This window comes from Lissotriton helveticus, chromosome 1_1, assembly GCF_964261635.1.
Source record: "Lissotriton helveticus chromosome 1_1, aLisHel1.1, whole genome shotgun sequence".
Taxonomy (NCBI): Eukaryota; Metazoa; Chordata; class Amphibia; order Caudata; family Salamandridae; genus Lissotriton; species Lissotriton helveticus.
In genome coordinates, this window is record NC_136057.1 from 1,137,761,142 (window position 1) to 1,137,777,574 (window position 16,433).

A 16,433-nucleotide genomic window follows, 5' to 3' on the forward strand; every position below is an offset into this window, starting at 1 on the left:
AAGTGAACAACAACCCGTACGTATCAAATATAATAAACAAATATCATGAAAAGCCATTCTTATTGTTAAAAAAAGACTGTCTTTGTATAATTTATTTATTGTTTAGATGACTAATACATAAAACAAATGATATCACAAGATTATATAACAAAAATCGCAATTCAATACTTCACAATGAAGTATTTTATTTCATGTTTTGATTCTGCCAGTTCCTTCGGAGCTCACTGTTTAATTGTAGACTCATCTTCTCGAATTACTTATTGTATTTTTTATGTAATATGTGACTTGCACTAATGAAATTACAGACTTGACAGGGTCAGCACTACAATCATGTAATAGTTGTTAATTATGTACAGTATTTTAACGATATAAGTGCTATAATTTTGCTTATTTTGGAGGAATGAAAAATATTTTATTCTGAAGTATTGAATTGTGATTTTTGTACTGCTTGTGAAAGGGCAGCATGCCACAGTGAAATCAGCCAGTGACTGATGAGGACTGACCCATAATGCATCCTTGAGTGGGTGAAAAAAAAATAGGAATAACACAATACAGACTAAAGGATGAAGTCTGTCAGAAAACCACAGTAGCTTACTAAGGAATACAAATAATTTAGTAAAATTAAAAGGTCTTGGCTAACGCCCGACAAAAAAAAGCAAACTGGTCTGGTGTTGGCTGCCAGCCCTTTGCTAATGCTTTTTTTGTAATATTTTAAAAAATCTTAATTGCAAATAGAGAGGGTTGTGAAGACAGGTTTGTATAGATAGAGTTGCAAAACTAGCTAGACATATAGTCGCATAGATGGAGATGGTTGCATTGTTAGATAGATAGAAAAGGTTGCATATCTAGAGAGGGTTGCAAAAATGTAGATAGGTGTGCATAGCTCAATCAATCAATCAGCATTTGTACAGCGCATCACTGTCACCCCTAGGGGTACCTGGGAACTTTGTTTCAGTTGAAGAGACAGGTCTTGAGTCTCTTTCTAAAGTCTGCCAGTGAAGAGGCTGTAAGGAGCTGGAGGGGAAGATCGTTCCAGGTCTTGGCAGCGAGGTAGGAGAAGGAGCGGCTGTGGCTGCACCGGATGCCGGGGGGTTGTGCGAGGGCGAGTGAAGAGGAGTGCAGGGATCTTGGCGTTGGTGGAAGTTCAATAGATGGTTGATGTAGTCATGTCCTAGGTTGTGGAGGACTTTGTAGGCGCACATGAGAATCTTGAACTGGTATGTCTTCTGGATGGGGAGCAATTGGAGGTCTCTCAGGTGGGGGTCATGTGGGATTGTTTGGGGAGGTCCAGGATGAGTCTGGCTGCAGCGTTTTGTATGGTCGGGGGTCTTCTGAGGAGGTGGGTGGAGATGCTGGAATACAGGGTGTTACCATTGTCGAGGTGGCTGGTGATGAGGGCCTGAGTGACAGATATTCTGGTGTTTGTTGATATCCATCTGAAGATTCTGTGGAGCATGCAAAGTGTGTGGAAGCAGGACGAGGCAACTGCTTTGACTTGTCGTTTCATGATCATTTGGCTGTCAAGGATGATACTGAAGTTCCGTGCATGGTGGGATTATGTAGGTGTAGGCCCGAGTTCTGTAGATCACCAGCTGTGGTCCCATGCTGAGGTGTTCTTTCCGAAGATCAATACTTCAGTTTTGTTGGAGTTGAGTTAGAGACAGTTGCCTCTCATCCACTTGGCTACGTTGGTCATGACGTTGCAGAAGTTGGTTTTGACGTTGGAGGGGTCCACGTGAGCGAGAGGTTCAGTTAAGTGTCATCTGCATAGGAGGTTAAGCTAAGTCTGTGGGATCTGACGATATCTGAGAGGGGGTCATGTTGATGCTGAACATGGTGGGGGTGAGGGATGATCCTTGTGGTACCCCGCATATGATGTTTTTGGGTGCAGAGTTGAAGGGAGGCAGTCAGATGCTCTGAACGTGTCCTGTGAGGAAAGAAGCGATCCATTGGAAGGCGTATTGCTGTATGCCTGTGCTGTGAAATCTGTTGATGAGGGTGTTGTGGGAGACGGTGTCGAACTCAGCAGAAAGGTCGAGGAGGATCAGGAGCACAGTTTCTCCACTGTCGAGGAGTGTTCTGATGTCATCTGTGGCTGCATTCAGGGCAATCTCAGTGCTGTGATTGGCCCGGAATCCTGATTTTGAGGTGTCCAGTAGGTGGTTTTGTCCCAGGAATTTGGTGAACTGTTGGTTGATGGCTTTCTCGAGTACTTTGGCTGTGTAGGTGAGCAAGGAGATCGGACAATAATTTGTGAGATAGCTGGGGTCTTCAGAGGCTCTCTTTAGGAGGTGTCTGACGTCTGCGTGTTTCCATCAGTCCAAAAATGTTGCTGCAGAGATGGAAGTGTTGCGGATGCTATGAGTTGCATGCTGATTGGGTACATTGCGAGGTTGTAGAGGTGGTGGGGACAGGGGTCGGTGGGTGCCCCAGAGTGGACACTAGAGTTGTGAAGATAGATCAATAGGTTTGCAAAGAGAAATAAAGTGGCAAAGATGGATAGATACGCAAAGAGATAGATGAACAGACTAATAGATAGATACGTGGATACGTAGATGAACTGGTAGATAGACAGGTAGGATTGCAAAGATAAATAGGACAGAAAATTGGAATAAACAAAACAGCACAGCTTCAAGTATTCATAGTTAAATGTCTATAAAAGCATGATATACAAGACCACTGAAAGCAAATTAGAAAGCCAAGCAAGTAGGACAATCATACAAAACTGGTTTACAGGTATAGCTGTAGTCCTCCTAATACATGTCGACTTGACATACAGGGGTGCAGTTATAAATGTGCTTCATTGCATGAATATTAACAATAGGATAACTGTACACATTTAAAATGGACAATCTGGTATGCTTTGAAGTAGTACCAGTCAGATAAACAAAAGCCACTTCAGAAGGAATTTACAATAGCATTAGCAAGCCTCAGTAACTGATGAAACTGGAATGTGTCCAAGTGCTCACACCAAAAGCAACATGTAAAGTTGATAGAAAGCATTCTGCTATCATGCCAGGCTCTAAAGATAAAGGTAACACTAAAGTAATAATAAAGTAAAAGGAGAAACACTGACACTGAAGGGAACTACTCTGTGTGCAGGTGTTCTCCTTCTGAAAAACCAAAATTCAGTCAAAGTGAAATTATCTGGTGGCTGAAGTAGGCAGAGCCATTGCCCCATACTGTATGCTGTAGTGGGTGTAAGCAAAAAGTGAATGATACAACAGACCAGTAAACGAAGAGGGCTAGTTGAAAGCCCCTTAAAATAAGTATATTATACTTGTAATTTTAGTAAAATGAAGAGGTCTTGGCTAACACCAGACCTAACAAGTAGTGGAAACGCCAATAGGTCTGGTCTTTCCCATAGCTACAGTACCTCAAGTTGTAACAAGTCTGCTTTCCTTGAAAACTTTACTTAATCTCTCTCTCAAGTCAGAATCACCTGCTTAAAATGTCTACCAGCGAGATGCAGTAAATCTAAATATTACTAAATGTACCTCTCAAGTCAGATGCAACTGTTTCAGACGTTCTTCGCAAAGATGGAGGAGTGTGGCTTCAACATAAAAATGTGCATATATACTTGTGGTACTCTAAGGAATCATTCTTGTTTTCTATACAATGACTAAATGTGGAATGCCGCTATATGATGAGGAATCAACAATTGCAACTTTCAATAAATGTCTTGATTACTATGCAACATTTGTGAACACAGCGTAGTATACAGGTACTAGCAGTCACTGGTTATGTCAAATGTCTTTAACCATATTCTTAGAAAAATGCTTTTTAAGGCTCACAATACTTGTGTGGCAGGAACATTGAGGTTTATTTTAAAAGCCCACTGTCCTATGCTGTGGGCTGTTGTACGAAGAAGCAAAATGCAAAACAATACATACAGGTATTTGATGAATATGATGAGGAATGAAACCTCCCGAAGTACATGCATTAAATAGAAATGGGCTTACTCACTGATGTAGTCTGTGTGTTGTGCTGGCAGTGAGCAGTGTTTGAGTAACAACTGAGTAACTTGAAGGATAAAGATGGTCGACTAAAAGTCCTTACATATTTTTGTTATTATTTTGGGAAAACATCACACTGGCAATTTACAAGTATAAAGTAATAAGTCATTGGTAAACTGAAGTGCCTTCAAAGTTATTGTTAGCAAACTAGTTGTTGAGTGCCACCTTGCATATATACCAATAACCCCATTCTTGCTTAAATGAAAGCCCAACCCCCTATGCAGTAAGCTATGGTAGGAAGAAGCAAAATGTCACTTTCAGAGGAACAACAGAATAGATAAATATATTTGATGAACGTTTTTTTATTCATGTATCTAATCAGTGTTGGACTTCGCCCTTTCTGCAGGGTCATCCCAAAATGTTTGCCTTCACTTCTTCCATTTTTGATAAATTCTTTTATTTTGTTGGTCTTAGGACTCTGCAAACTTTACCACTGCTTACCAGTGCTAAACATGGTAGAATTGGCTTCTACTCAATGCGTACATTTAATTTACCTGTAAATCCCCAGTAGAGTGGCCCTACCTGATAATTAAATGCTACTAGTGGGCCTACAACACTGATTGTGCCACTCACTTAGGTAGCACTTTGAACATGTCTCCGGCCTGCCATTTCAGCCTATGTGTGCAGTTTTAAATGGCCTGTGTGTGCAGTTGTAAATGGACGGTTCAAATTTGCAAAATAAACTTTTTTTTACCAGGCATAAAACCTATTTTTTAGTACATATACGTCACCCCTAAGGTAGACCATAGAAAGCCCAGAGGGAAGGGTGCAGTGTATTTAAAAAGTTGGAAATGTACTTTTAGTTTTGCATGTCTTGACAGTGAACTCTTAAATCAGTTTTTTAGTATTGCAAGACCTATCCCTCCCATAGGACAACATCTGGGTTACCTTATTGTCTTTAATAGGCTGTTATTTCCCCAGTGGAGCAGGTAACCAGTTTGTTTGGTGTGTTTGGAATTGGAAAAAGCCTAACATGGTGGAGTTGAATTATAAATTACAATTTTTAAAATGCCACTTTTAGAAAGTTTGCATTTTGCTCCCATATCTATTTGGTGCCTGCAGCTTCTCTCTGGGTCACATGACTGGTTGTAATTGACAGTTGATCTTTGTGAATTCTTCCTAGATAGCCACACACAGTAGAGAGCTTAAGTGTGCCTAGATGGGCCATGACTGGCAGGAGGAGAGAACGCAGTCGTGCACAACCCCACTTGCATTTGAATAGGCTCTGTCCTATCTAAAGGCTAAGGGCTTCATACTCTCTGTAGGTAGTCTGGAGCCATGGACATGGAGGCAGGGAACCTGTGCATTATAAAAGCTTGCATCTAGAAGCTTTTCCCCACTTCAAAGGCACAACTGAGTATAAATACTGGACATCAAACGCCAGCTTTTTAGTACACTTCTGTGGCTACTCTGCCAGGACCAAGGACTGCTGTGCTGCTGTAAACACTTATACTCTGTAGGACTGCTGCTCTGAAGGACTGCTGCCATGCTAGGGCAACCTGCTAACTGGGTAAGTAGTACTGGACTAGCATCTCCTAAAACCAGCATCACAGAGTGACTCTAAGGACTATTTGACTGGCTTCCCGATCTGAAGCCTGCTTCCAGCAACCTTGCACCTGCTCCTTGACTGTGCAATCTGTGAATCTATCCTGCCAAGTGGTGGCACCCCAGTTCTGAACTCCTGGAAGTGGGTTTAAGGTACTCTGCCAGCATTGGTGGATCAAGCGGAACCGATGCATTTCCTCTGCTCCACAATGCAAACCCGAGCAGAACCGACGCATCACTGTTGCTGCTTGGATTGGACCCATAAGAAAAAAACACTTTGCATAGCAGCTCCTCAGAACCGACACATCGCCTCAACTGCTCGACACATCCTTGAAGCCGGACTTTTCATTGCAAGCCACCATCGATGGGATCCTCGAAGATGATTCAGGACTACTAACCACAGCCTCACTTCATCTCGGAACCAACATATTTCTGTGGCTGGATGACGCATCTTAGACATGGATCCTTGCAACACTCCGCAAAAAAAAAGTAAGTATATATATAGAAAATAACATGGAGAAAACACGTTTTGGGACCCCCCTCTTTTCTCCACCCCTGCTTCGCAAATCACCCCAAAACTGTCAAGACAGGAGCTGACCGGCGTGCCCCACTAGTTTTGAAAATTTTGCGAAGATTCGTCATCCGGCGCAAAGTTATTGGGAAAACAAAAAACGCTTTTCCTATGGAAAATAGGTCCTAACTATAACTATCTACTGGCGCCTGTCAGTAGATAATAAATATAAATATATATATATATATATATATATATATATATATATATATATATATTGACTGAAAAAACCATAGGTTTCAGGGGCGTTGTAGTTAGTTGGACATTTCACTCGTACAAAACCATAGAAATTCCCCCGTTATAGTTAGTTCAGCTAACTATAACTAGCGCGCCCGCAATGCACTGCTGATGACGTCACATATTACATCACTCATGACATGAGCAGTGACATCACTCATGACATCACTGATGACATCTCAAATGACATCACTGCACAGACAAACCAACTTCTAGAAGCGGCACTTCCACACTAGACACATTAAAGCCGCACACATCATCGCGCCGCATGCAATCTCACGAGTTCGCACATACCAAACTCGAGCCTGCACTCCCCACACATTAGGAACTACCATGGACACACATATTCCCCATGCATTCCTATGGGAGGGCAGGCCACTCACCACACATACACAGAGAGCTCACATACTTTACACTGTACCACAGTGAAAAAGTGCGCAGAGGCCTAAAATCACCAACATCAGGTTACAGAAACAGGCTAGGCAAAAGCAAAAAGTTGCGGGGTGAACCTGCCAAAACGGCCAGGTCCAACAGCGCCGTTGCAGAGAGGTGTAAAAAGGGGCACGGCCTGGACCACCTCTCTGCAACGTAGCGCAGTGGTGCTTACTGGAAGTACCTGGTGGGCTAGTTGACCCCCAGGGGCCTTCAGGATTGAAGGGGAATTATGTCCCCAACTTAAAACGCGTCACAGGGCGGGTTTGCACACGTCACCTCAGGCCCCGGCCCCTCCCTTCACCACCGTGGAAACACGCCCTGTGGCCGTTTTAATTTTGGAAGATTAATTCCCCTTGAATTCTGAGAGTCCCTAGGGTCCAACTAGCCCAGTAGGTACCTCCAGTAAGCGCCACAGAGCTGCATTGCAGAGAGGAGTAAAAAGGGGCGTGGCCTCTGAACACCTCTTTGAAACGCAGCTCCATATTTTTTGATTTTCTCACAAACTACTGAACGGATTTTCACCATTTAACAGAAAGGGCTCTCTCTGAAACAAGGGCTACCTTTTTGCCAAATTTGGTGTAATTCCGCTCAGCAGTTCAGGCTGTAGCTGTGTCTAAAGTTTCCTATGGAAAATAACATGGAGAAAACATGTTTTGGGAGCTCTCTTTTTTTCTTGGTCCCCGCTTGCCGAATCATCCCGAAACTTTCAAGATAGGAACGGACCGGAGCGCCCCACAAGTTTTGAAAATTTCGCGAAGATTCGTCAACCAGTGCCAAAGTTATTGGGAATAGAATGTTGCGATTTTCCTATGGTAAATAAGTCCTAACTATAACTACCTACTGGCGACCGTCAGTAGGTAATCTATATATATTTCATTCGTTTTCAGGAACAATCAGGTGTATTTATTAATTATTTGCCATGCCCATATATATATATATATATATATATATATATATATATATATATATATATAGCAACCACTCAAAGTTAAAGCATCCAGTGGCTGAAGAGGGTTGTCCCTTGATCTATAGTTTGTGCTGACGATGTAGGCAACATCATTTGAGTGACATTTGAGTAGGCCAATGGTGAAAGAGTTTTGCTTGAAAGCCCCTACATATGTATGTATTTTATGATGATTCTTTTCGGAAACATTAGGCTGGCAAGATGACTAAAGCTGTTTTTAGGCCAGGCCCTAAATTTAACTGACAAATGTGCATGCAAGCATGCATGTTATCAGACTATGCATTCTCCAGTAGTGCTGGATTACTTACATCACAAGGACTAAAATGTATAATTTAACCAAATTACACAAATTGTTTTAATAACATTGAAGGCATTAGGTAGATCTGGAATATAAAAGGGGGCTTAAGTGTCTGTTTTTGTACCTGTCATAACCGGTCTCAGGGGGCCATAGGCATGGAGGGGCTACTGGGTCTTTTACTGCTGATGTCCCGGGGCCGGTCCTATTATGGATTCTCAACACTGGCCCAAGTACCCCTTCTGCACTTGACATCCCAGTGGTAACATGGTCGTGCAGTTCAAGCCTCCCTCTGGGGGGTAATTGGAGATGGATACAGGGTAATGAACGTGGCTCACAACTCAAAGTGTGCACTTCATCATTGTCCAGCCAATTACTCACTTTTATGAAAAAAGAAGCATTTTATTTTTACTGCTACCAACATAAAGGAAAAATATGACATTCACAAACAACTACACAGTTCCCCCTGAGGTTGGGGCTCTAGTGTTTCTTTGGCGGATCCCTGTCCCACTCCCTCCTTGCACTAGCAATACTGGTTATTCCCCATTCACTAGTAGCATCCAAGATATGCCCCACAAGTAGTCAGAGTCTCAAGAGTCCACTTTGACTCTAATTTAAAGACAACCGTGTTCCAGCGCTAACTAGCAGCAAGTTCCCCTGGAGCTGACAGTCCCAAAATCAGTCATACCTGCACCAGCAGACCCGGAGCATTATGAGTTCCTGAGCACGCTGTGGGGGCTTGGAACCGCAGAGCTGAGTTCAGGTGAGTTTGCTGCATGTGGCCCAGGTGGGCTGCACTCTGTGGATACAGAGTTTTTCACCTGTGGTCCCTCACCCGTAGTGACCGGAAGTTCTTTGTGGCTCCTCCTGCGGGGTAAGTATCTGATCCTTTTCCCTGTGGGGTTGTTGTGATTATCCTGATCTCTCACGTTGGTGGTGGTGTGCAGGTGCTATCATGGTGTCCTCACTTCTCTGGCAGGGTCTTGCACATTAGATTGTGTTTCTTTGTCCTCCCATTGACCCAACTCTGGTATACTTGATGACCGTATCCTAACAGTACACAGACTGCTGCCTGATCTGCACAGAGCACAGTGAAGTCCTCAGCGAGGACCCCTCCTGGGATATGGGGTCCCGACTCAGCACTATGCACAGGATTTGGCCTTATAAGTTCTGCATGACACATGGCACAATTCACGGTGACCCTCCTCTAACATACAGGGATCTCAGACCTTATCCTTAAACTTGCAAAATTCAATCAGTGCAGCCGTCATCTCCAGACTCCAGGGTATGTAGTCTTGGACTCCCTGGGTGATGTCCCCTTGCCCAGCAGGAAGACTAGCAGGCCTTAGCCCACGGTTCTGGTCACATGCAGAAGTCTTGCCAAGCTTCCCCACAGAGCCCATCTGGCTCCTTAGCAGATGACAATTTTTGGGGCCTCAAACTCCCCTTTTTACAGTCAATTTCCAGACACCAAATGAAATTTAGAGTCTGAATCTCTGAAGAATTTTATGTTGGGGGTCTGCTTCTTTCAAAGTTTCCTTTTGCTCTCTCTTTTCTTGAACAGCAGTCTGTAACAGCAAGCGTTGATAACCCCACAGGGCACAGGAATAACTAGAGTTAACACCTGGCTGTTAGCCACAGTGATATGTGCATCAAAAAGGTTAACCAAGGGCCCCAGTCCTACTTTTTATGATTCTCTTATCAGCCTCATCTCATTCCTAAGATGTTCCCAGGGCCCTTCCTTGTGACCTCTCACTGAATCAAAGAGCTCCCTTCGAAGTGTACAGAGGAAGCCTTGCTCTCCTTCTCCAGTGTGTGTCTCACCCAGCTCAGAGGAATGCAGCAGTACACAAATCTGTCTGGGGTGATTGCCATACTCCTCCTTGTTTCACCATGCTGGCCTGGGTCTCCCAAAATGGAACCCAAGACCCTCCATGCCTTGTACCATTCACATGCACACATACGCCCAGTGCAGGTATACAACATACAAACAGTGCACAGCACTGTATCCTCCCTATACTGTACCAATCATAGGCCCACATACACTCTGCACATAGATTTCCCATGCCTGCACTGCACAGCACTATACCCTACACGTACTGTATCACTCACAGGCACACATACATTTAACATGCACGCACTGCACAGTACTACATTATCTTTGTATTGTACCCTTCTCAGGTACAAATTTACTCAGTGCAGGCGCACCACTGCTGCGAGAGACAGCCCTTCATACTAAACTGATGTAGGCCAAGGTGTGAGTTAAGCTCAAAGCAGCTGACCTGTAAAATGAGTGAGCCTGTAGGCCTCACTTCAGTGACACAGGTTACAAAGGACCTTTTTACTTCTACTGATCAATACACAGTATGCTGCACTACGTTGCTCTTGCTGTTTAACTGCTGGTGAAGGTGGCAGCCTCCCAAAACTATGAGGGTAGTACTTTGGGTGCCTCTCCAGGGCTAACAAGCAGTGACGGTCTTTCTCTGAGGACGTCGGCGCTCTGCCCCTCGTTCCCAAAAGTGCACAATTGCGCAATCATGTTTTATTTATGTTTAAAAAAATATATGTTTTTTTACTTCTAATTTTGACTCCACGACACCACATTAGCAAACACATGGCCACTCACCATCACCAATATTACCGGCGCGCGCCATGTAGTACTGGAAGCGAAGCTTGGCACCAATGTCACGTGACTGACTCCCTTTGCATCCCAAATAGACCTAAGTGTTTGCTGGGCCGACAACCTCACAGCCCTGAAGGCTGTGATGTCATCAGCTTGACAAAGCACTAGCTTCAGGGCCAAGTCTCCACCCCCTGATGGCGCGGAGGGAAAGTTAGCCCCGGGCGTTTTAGGTCGAAGCCCAGTATCGCTAACCCTCCACGTCAATCAGAATGGAGAGTGTCACCCAGCCCTTTCCCAACTCATTACAGGGCGTGGTGGGACCCACCCCTGTGACGAGTTGGGAAAGGGGTGTGGCAGGCGGGAAGCCGTGGATTAGAGTCTGCGCAGACTCGACCTCAGACTGCTTCCCACGCGTGTCTGCACACACTGGAAATTTCTGGAAGCCACTGACTGTGTCCCTACTCGTAAAGGACACAGACTTCATGGGTCGTGCAGGTGAGCCCCGTATCAGTGGAGGACGACAGGCGGATCATCTCTGTGATGGAACAGAGAAATAAACAGTAGGTGGCACATACCCTATAACCTTGAGCGTGAGACTTCTCTGTGACTTTTGTTGGCCATGCACGCATGTTTTGGGGCCACATACAGCTGTGTCACTGGATTTGGGGGTGTCGGCTGCCGTAGTTGTGAGAGTTTGCAGTGGACTTATTTGGGGGTGCATGGTGTCATCTCGATTGCTATGTTTTGGCAGATGGCCACATGCATTGTTGAGGCATGACAGCTGAGTTGCCTAGGGTTTCAAATGCAGCTGACATGATGGAATCCGGGATGCACAACTGGTAGAGAAGTGCCACTAGTTGGTTAATGGAGTGACCCAGGGCTCCTTTCTGACGACTCGGAATGAGAGGGGGCCCATGAATGTGAACGGATGCCGGGCTGGGGGAGTTGGCGCTCATGGGGCAGCTGTGTGCCTGCAACGCTTTGCCTTTTCCATTTTTGGCGCTTTCCACTGGGTGCTCGGTGGCCCAGTGTCAACACGGGTGCCTGCTCTGTGATGCTGCGGAGTGAGGATGGACACGATTTGATAAACGGGGATTCAGATTGCTCCATTTTTGTCACCTTGTTCAAGTGGGGCATGCCATGAATGAAGTTGTGTTGGAGTATTGGTGCTTCTTGTAAGTCAGGATAAGAGTAGAGGTTTGGGTCAACCATGCCGGCGTTGGAGTCTGTGGCGTCCATGTTGCACACAGATCTGGCACAACCTGCTGGGCTGGAGTTGCCACCCAGTGTATGAAGGAGGGCACAGGGCGCAGCTCACTGGCTTCTTGATTGGAGCTGGTGGAATGGGGATCCCAGGAGGTGAGTGCCAATGTCGCTCGGGGTTCGTTTTAAGTCGGATGGCAAATAAGAACAAATACAGATAGGTGCTGGTGTTGGTCCACGTCGCAGGCCCAAACCTGGCTCACAGCGGACACCACTTGTCTCAACTTCATCGTGCAGTTGTTGCACTTTTGCATATGTGATTGTGTGTTTTTAGTGTCATTGGACTCCCTTGGATTCTGTTTTCCAGGTTCGGCTGCTGGACACAGATTCCTTGTGTTCGCCTGGGGCTCTTACAGTCTCCTGCAAGGGAGAGGAGGTGGCAGCAGGTTGGTGGGAACTCTTTTACGGGTCTCTGATGGCTGTGGCTCCTGGGTCCAGTGCTGCTGCTGAGAGACTTGCTCCATCTGGCCTCAGGCCATGGGCAGCAGTGAGTCAGGGGTGGACACCTCCACTCTGGGATGGGGGCACTGGGGAGGGGTATGTGGAGAGGGGGACAGCAGGCACAGGGTGCAGGCCCCCACCTCGAGGCGTGGAGCTGGCACGCTGAGGGGCTAGGGTTAGAGGGGAACATAGACCCTGGGTGTGGCCTTCCACTCCGAGGCATGGCGCTGGCAAACTGGGGGGCAGAAGATCCTGGTTCCTGACAAACTGGGGGGAGGCTGGTGGAGGGGACAGTGGTGAGCCCAGGCTGTGCACCTTTGCCCGGTGTTGCGGTGCTGGCAAAGAGATGTGGGAGGCCCGGGTTGTGCACCTTCACCCCCAGCGCAGAGCTGGAATGCTGAAGAGGTGGTATGGAGAGGGACAGCGGGCACTGGGTGTGCCCCCTCCTGCTGCATTGAGCAAGTGCTTCTGGCACTGTGTGGGGAATGGAATGTGCATGGGGCAGCAGTTCTAGCATGGTCACCTCCTTCCCTGGATGGACTGATGGCTTGAGGAGAGACAGAGCGACGGGCACAGGGTGGTTCCCTCCACACTGGGATGTAGAGTGGGTGCTGCTGCTTGATGAATGTGCTTTGGTGGAGAAGCAAGAGTGGGCCCAGGGTGATTGCTGCTCCACGTGCCCTGTTGACGTTCTGCAGTGAGGGCAAGGGTGGATGCCTCATCTGTGAGATGCTGTGGGAGCTCAGCTAGCACACAGTGTCCAGTGGGAACTGGAGGGAAGGGCCTGGAACCTGCATCCATGGATGTGCACACTGCTGGTGCTGTGAGGGCAGTGGGCGATAAGGAGCCTGAATGGTTGTGATACCTTCATTAGCTTCATCCCAGCTGTTTTCGGGGAGAGGGAAGGAGGTGCTCTGGGTCTGGGCTTCTATCTCTCCACCCGCCAAGGAAACATGACTTGGTGGGGAGCCACAGCCAACAGCCTGTGGGTTGGGGGAGCCATGGGTCAAACAAGTTTGGGAACCAATGCTCCAGAGAGAAGAAATACAGAGTTTCAATAGAGTATGGGTGGAGCTGTGGAGCTGGGCCTGCAGGCAACTCGTGCTGGGTGGGGGGGGAGGCCTTGGGTGCGTCTCGGCGAAGGTGTGCTTGCCAGCCAGAGATGCCCAGGCCTGATGCAGAATAGGGCTGTGTGATCTAAGGCAGAAGGGCGGGGCAGTTCCACCCCCGCAGGCCAGAAATACAGAGAGGGAAGAATCTGGCCAACATAACAATACAGAGCCCACAGGAGCGCCCAGAGACGTAGACCACTGCCTGACAGGCTTTGTGGGAACGTCATGGTGTGAAGGTGGACATTGCTGGTCCGATATGGGTTCCACCGCCTGAAGGTGTGTGTCCCTGTCCCTAATTGTTTTCCTCCATTGGGAATCGGGATATTCTTATGACAACTGTTAAGCATAACATTTTCATGAAAGGGGGTGCTTGTGTCTACAATATAAAAGAACAAAGACAGACTAAATTATCTGAGTATGATAAGGAAAGGAAAAATTTAAATAACTGCACTAAACAACATGGGGTTTCGTACTGTAGCTGCACAATGTGGGGGTTGCCATGGCAATAAAGCTGTGGGGCTATATCAGCAATGTGGACTCTAGCACAATTTCGAATTCGAAGTTTTGCTTTGTAAACCAGGACAGTGTGGGTGTTTGCTCTGAAAGGGCCTCTAAACTGAAGGGTTGGACTTCACAACAGTGCAGCAGTATGGTATAGTTGCTGTATATCCAAGGACATTTTTGTTTCTTGCATGACAATGATGTGTGGTTCCTGGTGGCACACTCATATTTATATAGTGGAGGAGTGTAGAAACTGCCATGGCGGCGTGTGGTGTTCTTACTAGGACAGAATAAACACAGGCATCTTGAAAGTACCAAGATAATTCGGTTTCGGCTGTGACATTGATGTTTTTCGTATTGGATATTGCAGTGGTATTTTGTATAAGGGGGAAGTTTGAAACTGATGGCATTGGAAATGCTGGGTTCCCATAATAAGGCAATGTAAACTCTGGCATCATGGTGATACTGATGGCTTAGCAGAAAACCAACATTGACAGCTGAGGTTGTATAATGAGAAACCTGCACTAGTGTTGGAACACGGGAAAATGTGTCACACTCGGCAGCATTCAAGTTTTTGAACAGAATTGTGCAGGATCAGCTTTGATGTGTGGGGAAATCAAATACTGTAATCATTGTAAAACAGTCCTACATAATACACTGCTTGCTAGATTTTGAGAGAATGTGCACGTTGTATGTCTGAAGGGTAGTGAAGGAAAAGGGGTTTGCATAAACGGAAGAATGGTTTATTCATGAGGCCTTGGAACTGATGATAGTTTGAGGGGAGGCATTGGCCTGTTTCTGTTTAGCACAGTGGCTTCTGAAAGTCTTGAAAATGTACCATTTGCCTACTCATTTTTCAAAATTTTCTCCGGGGGAGATCCCCCCCGAACCCTCCTTAGGTGGTTCGTGCTCGCTCGCGCGGTGTGCACCACTACTAATTTTACGCCTCACCACTTTCAAATGTCACCAGCCGCCACTGCTAACAAGAATGCAATCGGTGAGACAGGCCTATGTCATGGTGCACATGCATGATCATTGTTTGCCTATGACAACAAAAATCTTCATTGGGGATCCAGACATCATTACAATTGGTACTCTCAGGGCAGGGTGCACATCCATTCCATTACCATACGGAGGACTTTTCCATCTCAACAGTACCGATCGTGATCATACTATCTCTGTCATTGTGGGATCCAAGCTGAATGTACAAAGAAAAAATGATGAGTGTCTATTGCTTTAGCTGCTGCGAACATCACTGATAGAAAATGTTGAAAGGATGTTGTGTGGCATTTTAGGCTCAGATTGAATTTTTCCGATTCATGCCCTTATATAGGTAAAATTCACGTTGCCCTTATATAGGCATAGAAATCAAGCCCTTATTTAGGCATAGCCCATGCTACCCAAATACAGGCATGGCTACTTCCAACCGTTCACCAAATGTCACGATTTCTTGGAAAAGCAGCGTAACCTTGCTTGAATATTGATTTCTCCAAGAATTCAGTTAGTTTTACAATGAACATCTATTACTTAGGTGTTCATTCATGACGTTCATATGCCTGACTTTACGTCAACTATGGCTGTCATATAGCTACTGTTTATCTTTATAATGTGTTTAGTTAGCATAGGCTTATTAAATATTTAAACGCCATTTTTCCTTTTGCTGCTTCTGCACACGACACTGAATTGTTGATTTAGCTTTCAACCTAGAAGTCCGATGTGATTTACATGAGAGTAATATGTTATTGCTCTGATATCAGCTTTGCTTAATAAACTATGTCTGTACAGAGAGTGATGAAGCTTCAAGGATAACACGATACAGAATTGTTATGAGGTCTGATCTCCGCACCTTCATAGACATAACATAAGTGCAGCTTCTGCCAAATTTAGGCTTTAGGTGGGTTTTATATTGCTTTGCTTAGAACACAGACACACACTTGATGCGGTTCACATGCAGAGAGAGCTGGTGGAAGCTGATGTGATCTCTTCATACTAGGATCTTGAGGTATGGGCCCGCCCTGCTAAAACCCAAAGAGACCTTCTTAGATATTAATATAATATGCTAGTTAGGGAGGGTGAGAAATAGGTGTTGTTAACCCTTATTCATTACAGCATCTTAGCATGCTGTCACCATTTGCTTTTTATGGACTAGTAACTATGCTGATAACTTTGCTTCTGATAATATGTTTCCTTGTATTATCTAAGATACTGCGTTTGAGAAAACGGCATTAGTAAATAAATATTTCAAATGTGCACGTGTCCTCATTTACTCCACGTTCTGGTTTGAAATGATTGTATAACGAAAGAGTGCTCATGTGTTCCACGTGACCTGAGGTATTGTAAGTTCATGTTCTGGTTTGTCTAAACATTGGGAGTTTGTTATGACCAATGAGACACTGTAGCTAGCTCGGTAAGGGGATTTTGGGTACTGAG

The 16,433-nt window shown here is 45.5% G+C and overlaps 1 protein-coding gene across 1 annotated transcript in view; it reads left to right on the forward strand.

Moving 5' to 3' along the window:
• The window catches only part of LRRIQ1 (leucine rich repeats and IQ motif containing 1), a 1,358,071-nt gene that overhangs the window by 902 nt on the left and 1,340,736 nt on the right, over positions 1–16,433 (forward strand). The window lies entirely within an intron of this gene.